The sequence below is a fragment of the Trachurus japonicus genome, chromosome 14 (assembly GCF_045865225.1).
Source record: "Trachurus japonicus isolate A0001 chromosome 14, Traja_1.0".
In the NCBI taxonomy this organism is placed as follows: domain Eukaryota; kingdom Metazoa; phylum Chordata; class Actinopteri; order Carangiformes; family Carangidae; genus Trachurus; species Trachurus japonicus.
The window spans coordinates 21321224-21327880 of NC_140920.1; positions in this window are offsets into that span (position 1 = coordinate 21321224).

Sequence of the window (6657 nt, forward strand, 5' to 3'; positions counted from 1 at the left end):
AACACGAGTTGACATGTTTCCTTTTATTTTGTTAGTTTTTGTTTGTGTAATTTTCTTGTCAGTTTTATGACATGGCTTCATATGATTTCTTGACACAGTGAAATGCACACACTACTCTGGCCAACAGGTATTATTTGTGTTGTATCGGCAACGACATCAAAGTTTATTGTCATGACAACTGTTTCACTCCACAACCCCTATACAGCCAACCGACTGTATGACTCATCACACCATTGCCAGCAGCAGCCTGGACTGGTGCCCAAAGGCAGGTTGGCTCCAAGGATTCAGGCTGTTGACACCAAGTACTCTGCAGAAATACAGAAGGATCAGATCCAGATCAGGTCCGGTCCTCAAATGTCCAGTGATGTTCTGCTTTTCTGCTCGCCACAGTCATAAAAGAGTGGTTATCTGAGTTACTGTAGCCAACAACCAGTCTCTACATACTCTCCCATCGACATCGACGGCGTTCCCGTCAACAGAGCATGTTATTCCCGGGAAGTTTTGGTTCCGAGTAAACACACAGCGTCACAGATATCACAGTTTTTCCTCAATCCGGTGTCTGATACGATCACGACCTATCTGCATCTGTGAGGTTTCATGCTTTGCACTGATGCCACTCATCTGGATGACTGAATAAACAGTGTGTTCCTAGTAAATTACTTAAGTGTTGACCTGAGCCTGGCCCATAGACTTCCACATCTGGGCATATCAGATTCTGGCTCTAGCAATTTACAAAGCAAGGGCCAGATTTGGTTGGTATAAGGGGTCAAACTAAGAAATCAAATCTATTTTGCTCACCTTACTGTCCTTACCACAGTTTTCTCTTCACAGAAACCAGACGACACACATTTCCTAACAGGAAGTTCTGCTTCCAAGTAGCTCCCTGACTGATATGCATTTCTCCTGTGCTTTGAAATATTATATTTCCTGATTGTATATGTCAAGAGAGCGATTAACTTGTGAAAAAAAACTGCGATCAAGAATGACAGGAGGTGTGATCACATAACATAAACATGTCTGATTGTTGCTAAAATGCAGCCTGTGAAGACTGAGCACTGCCATAACAATCCTGCAAGACGCTTTCTGTGCAATGGATCATACGGCGATGTAGGCTTTGTGGCTTTGGCGAGTCTTGCCCAGGCATCTCTTTACTAAACTATAGATCCAGTCGAACAATACAGCTGATCCCTGCATGTCTGAGTGACAAGTCACAGTCTGCAGGTGCTGTGGGCTGTTTTGACAGCTTTGTTGGCTCGAATCCCTTTTCCATCTCCTCACATGTCATCTGGGCATGGCGTGATGTGCAAGGCTGCCTTTGTCTGCAACATTGTCTTTAATGTAAGCAGTTAAAGCAACGCCTATATGCAGCAACACTGGTCAAGCTATGTTGACAAAAGTTGCTGGAGAAGTTCATTCAGGGTTTTGTGAATGGAAAGGACCTTCACCTTAAATGCACTTTCATTGAGAAGACTGAGACGTTGTTGTCCCAGTGTGATGTCGACAGTAACTTTTAAAGTTGTCAACACGCCTTCAGATGTGTAGAGAAACTTGAAGATGCCTGAAGAAGCAAAAGCAATTCATGGAATTTCATCCCGAACATGTCAAGTGATGTTTTCTGGCCTCTGCTGAATGAAGTCTTTCATTACCCCCTAAATTTCCTTTTTGTTTTTGTTCAGTCTGACGTCCTGGTTCTAGTTTCACTGTGAACAAGACATCTCTCTGATATCAGTTACTTTCATATTTCTGAGATTGAACACGCACATTCCCTGCCTTTTAGTAATTCAAAGTGTCACCATATTGTTTGCTCCATTTTCATGTGATGTAATATTCACAAAAAGTGTCATTTTTAATTTAATAAAGAATATTATTGCTAATGCTTAGTTTTACAGGTTCATAGTTTCTCAGGCAAGTTAAAGGAAATAAGTCAACTGGATAGATCAGGTGCATGGAAATATGGATTTTCTTCAAAGTTGAACCACAAGTAAATACAGATGTGGACAAAATTGTTGGTACCCTTCTGTTAAAGACAGAAAAACTCACAATTGTCACTGAAATGACTTGATCTGAACTACTTAATCTTAACTAACGAAAATCGGAGATTGCTTTTGAACTGTGCTTCAACAGAATTATAAAACAAACAAACAACAATGATGGTACCCTTAACTACATCTTAATATTTTGTTGCACAGCCTTTTGAGGCAATCACTGCAGTAAGGCGATTTCTGTAACTTTCAATGAGACCCTCTGCACCTGTCGACAGGTATTTTGGCTGCTCCAGCTTTGCTCTCACTGTACAAGCACTTAAAGGTTAAAACCCTGGCACGGCCTCACAGGTGTTGTTGGTTGCTCTGACTGATCAGATACTTTAACTGCTCAAGTTCAAGTTGAAAGTGATGTTCCAGTTCAGATGACAAGTAAACATAGAGCTTGAATTGTTGGTCAAGGTTTGTCTTGTCCCAACAGTTGCAACAGGATTAACAGGTGAATAAGAAGAATCCTTAAAAGAGCCAGCATGACCAGAATCACCTGTGTGGGTGGATCATGGCTTATTGAATCACAGTGCCATAAAGGATGGGGAAAAAAACATTTGAAAACACCTCGATGTTAAGTTGCAGTACCTGTTTCTCTTTTGTTGACAAATCTGTCATGTGTGTGGCTCCCACCCAGTGTTACTGGCTTCAACTTCCCCAGAAAGCCAGAAAAGTGAAGAATAAAAGGAACAGGCATTAGTATAAATTCATTTCCCACCCTCTTGACTATATTAAGATGTTTGACGGAAATAAACACTAATTCACATTCTGTTTCCCTTGAATCTTATCAGCGTTTTGTGATGGCTCCTCCCTACATTGGAGGTGTGTTGGGTTGCTGGTTTGTCCTTTGTCTTCCAGGTTCCAGTTGAGGTGGGACCATCATCAGCTGGGCCCAGTGAAGCGCTCATACTCCACGTCAGCCGCCACACTCTCATTCACTCTCTCTCATTCATTCCACACCGCCTGTGAGGGCACCGTGGTGTGGCTGTAGCTGTAGCCTGTCCACATACGCACGCACGCACGCACGCACGCACGCACGCACGCACGCACACACACACACACACACACACACACACACACACACACACACACACACGCACCTTCACTACTGATTACTGATACTGAGCTTTGCTGTTCCTTTTTGCTTTGTAAAAAATTGATGTCTTTTTGCTTGAACCCCGGGCTGTAACATACATATACAACATAACAACCTGCACATCTTCTTGTATCTACATTACACATAGCTACATTACTTTGGCTTGAATACCTATGGGGTGATGTATTATGAACTTTTCCTATTCTTTCCCTTTTTTTAAGAGCAGGTAACAGCTAACGGCTCTCAAGATGACATCACAAATTTAGGACTTGTGCAGAGTTGTTGCTCCTACAGCTGTAAGAGATACAGGTAAGTGTTTATATAGTCTTTCTGCACCACAGCCTGGATGTATTTTGCCATCTATTCCACTGAGAGCTGCTTCGCTGAGGGCTGCAGACAGTAAAGTCGAATCAGCTGGACAAGTTTAAACAAGAGTTTTAGTGCTGCAATGGTGGAATGAGCAGCGAGGCCGGGAGCCAGCTGAACCGGGCCCCCAGGTGACCATTCAGGAGACTGAGGCCAAAGAAGGTTTACATGAACACAAAAGGAACTTTATCGGAGATAAACACTTGGTTCATCTAAACAGAGCTCTGCTGCTACCAACGACATGTCTGTTTACATCTGTGATCAGAGAGAGAGTTTATGTACACAGAGCAGATCAAGTTTTTAAATACTTCAAAATCCAATCCATCCGAATCACTGAGCTCAACAGCTTGTATTATCTCAAAACTTTTGTGCCGATCCTTTGGTAGATGTTGGAATTTTCCATCTGTCCAAAGAAAATGTTGAATTGCTGTTAGAGCAGTAACGATGTGACACTGTCATCAAGAATCATCGAGGTAACCCTAACTGACTCAATGCTCAGATTATGTTTCATGACTGTACATTCAGGTCTGAAGTACAATAAAACACCCAGTATAAACCTGTATCTGCCTGTTCCACTATTAAAGATTATGCGTCAGTTGGCAGAAAAATGTAACCACTGAACATTATGTTTTCATGGCTTCATCACCATCAAATCAAAGGGAAATATGCTCCATGTCTTCTGTAGCTTTTTACACACATTTTACAAACACATAGACACATACCTGATAATTACACCTCACACACAGTATTTGCAAACTCTGGAATCCTGAGATCTTGTCTAGAACTTGAATCAAGGTTCTGTGGGATTGAGCAATGCTTTGGCAGCACAACATGTATTTGTAACGATCAACAGAGTCAAGAAGGTTAAGTTGCACTGGGAAGAGACAGGAACAGACCTGGAAACAATTTCTGTGGTTCTGTAGATGCTGCTGATGCACATTTTGAGCAAAAATATATCTTTTCAATGAATCGCAGTGATATACATAAATAATAAAGAACACCTTTGCACACACATGCACAGTACATTACGTGTTAAAATTAGGGGCGTTGTCCCAGATGATGAGGCAAGTTTCTGAGGCACTGTGCTGTAAGCATCTTGGCACAACCATAATGATTACTTTCTCTGCCAGCAAAATATAGCAGCCAACTCCACCCTCTCTGCCTTTAATACCTTCATTATCTGTCTTATTATTCTTGCTTAATTGTTGTCATTTGCTCCCTGTCAGACCAACATGTTCTTCTGTATCACGCGGACCCAGCAGGGCTACCTGCCACGAGGGTAATTCCCTTCAGCTGCCACGTCAGGCTAAAACAGTCAGGTATCTTCAACCGGCAGAGTCATAACGGAGCAGAGGAGTCGATGCAGGGGAATGATTAACTCTGGTTTGTCTCTGTTTCTAACAAAAAGTGTCACTAACCTATTTTTAAATATTTGACCCAATCTATTATGTCCTCACAGATAAGAACTTATCGATTCAGGGCAAGAATCCCACATTCACAAGAAAATCTTATCTTTTGAGGAGAAGAACAAAATGTGTTGAAAGTGAATTTAATGCTTCAGATATGAAATGAATGGAAAAAGAAGCCTCAGAAGAGGTTGATGTCAGGAAAAGCATAAATCTACCATAAGAACTGAGTACTTTTTTTTAATATAAATATTTGTGTTTGATTGGTTTTAATTCACCATGGCAGCCTTTGTAGACATACATAGACTTAAATCTTATAGTGAACATATTACTAAAATGTTCCTATAGTTGGATGTAGTAGAAGTCAATTATCACTTTCATCCTGCATCATCTACTGAGCAAACTATCTGTCAATGCTTATTTGTTTGCTTGCTAATTCCTAACTTTGTCCGGCTGCAGTTTTATTGTTGGGCTGGGAACTTAATGGGAGCAGGAAGACTGAACCAAAACAGTGTATTTTGTATGTAAGAGTGCCACAGCAGTTAGCTTAAAGATGCTAACATGCCCCACAGAGCTGAGCCCAACAATATTGATAAGAAGAAGAGATGTGGAAACGTCCTGCTTTCCAAACCTTCTCACTAGATGTACTGAGTGACATCTATAGTGTCCCACGATCAAAGAAACAATCCAATATTATTTTATGAATTTTATTATCATTGCAGCATCTTCAACAAACAAAAAATAAAACATTGTTGTTCTTATTAATCTTCCATAAGATGATAAATTCTCTTTCACACGATGTATCAAAACCAAACGAAAAAACAACAACAAAAAAACATTCACATAAAACCGATCTAAAATCCCATTAGTTAAAAAAGAAAAAAAACAAAACAAAACAAATATTAATATTATAATAGGGAATAAAACCAAACAAATATTTACAAAGTCTTCTGAAACCAAAACTACAGTTATGTACACAATGGGTGGTCAGTGCTCTCTCCTTGAAAGAGAACTTGTTTCCTTGGGAATAAAGAATAAAATAATCATACAGTTTGAAATTAGAGGATATGTTTCCTCCTTAGTGAACATAGATTGGACAGACTCAGTTCAATCAATGTTTCATGCTTGTTGCAAAATCCTACAGTGAATCCTACAACCTCGGTGTCCACGGCAATAAAAAAAAAGAAGAAGAAGAAGAAAAAGCAATGCACCTGTGATCCAATTTGCGCCACCTATTTGCATGGAAAATGGCAGCTGCCTTAATTTCAATGAAGTAAAGAGCCACCTGCAGTAAATGAGTGTAACGGGTGGTGCTGCTGTAATTATCTTTTCCATAGTGTGGCAGAAGTGTAGAACTGGTCTAACAATACTTGAACGCGTCCCCCTTATGGAGAAATGGCATGTTAAACATGAGGGACCTAGTTCTATGACGTGTTCCAATGACATAAAGGAGGAAATTTCTAGACATAACATCACCAACACAAACAGTTTTGTTCCTTGACATGTACCAAGTCACTGAGGCAACACATCTTATGTTATTTTAACAATTTTCTCACAGTGAAGTGCTAGAAAAAGGACAAGTCTGCGGCGAAAGCTTAAGGTGAGATCGGGTGTGGGTTTAAACATGTAAGATTGGTTTATGTTTGATCAAATTGATTTTTCAGTCAGTAAATATATAATTCTGTCAAATTCTCGATCCATTCCTTCGTTATATTCTCCCAGCTAACGATCATCTTTGTTTGTACAGTGCAGCATTCTT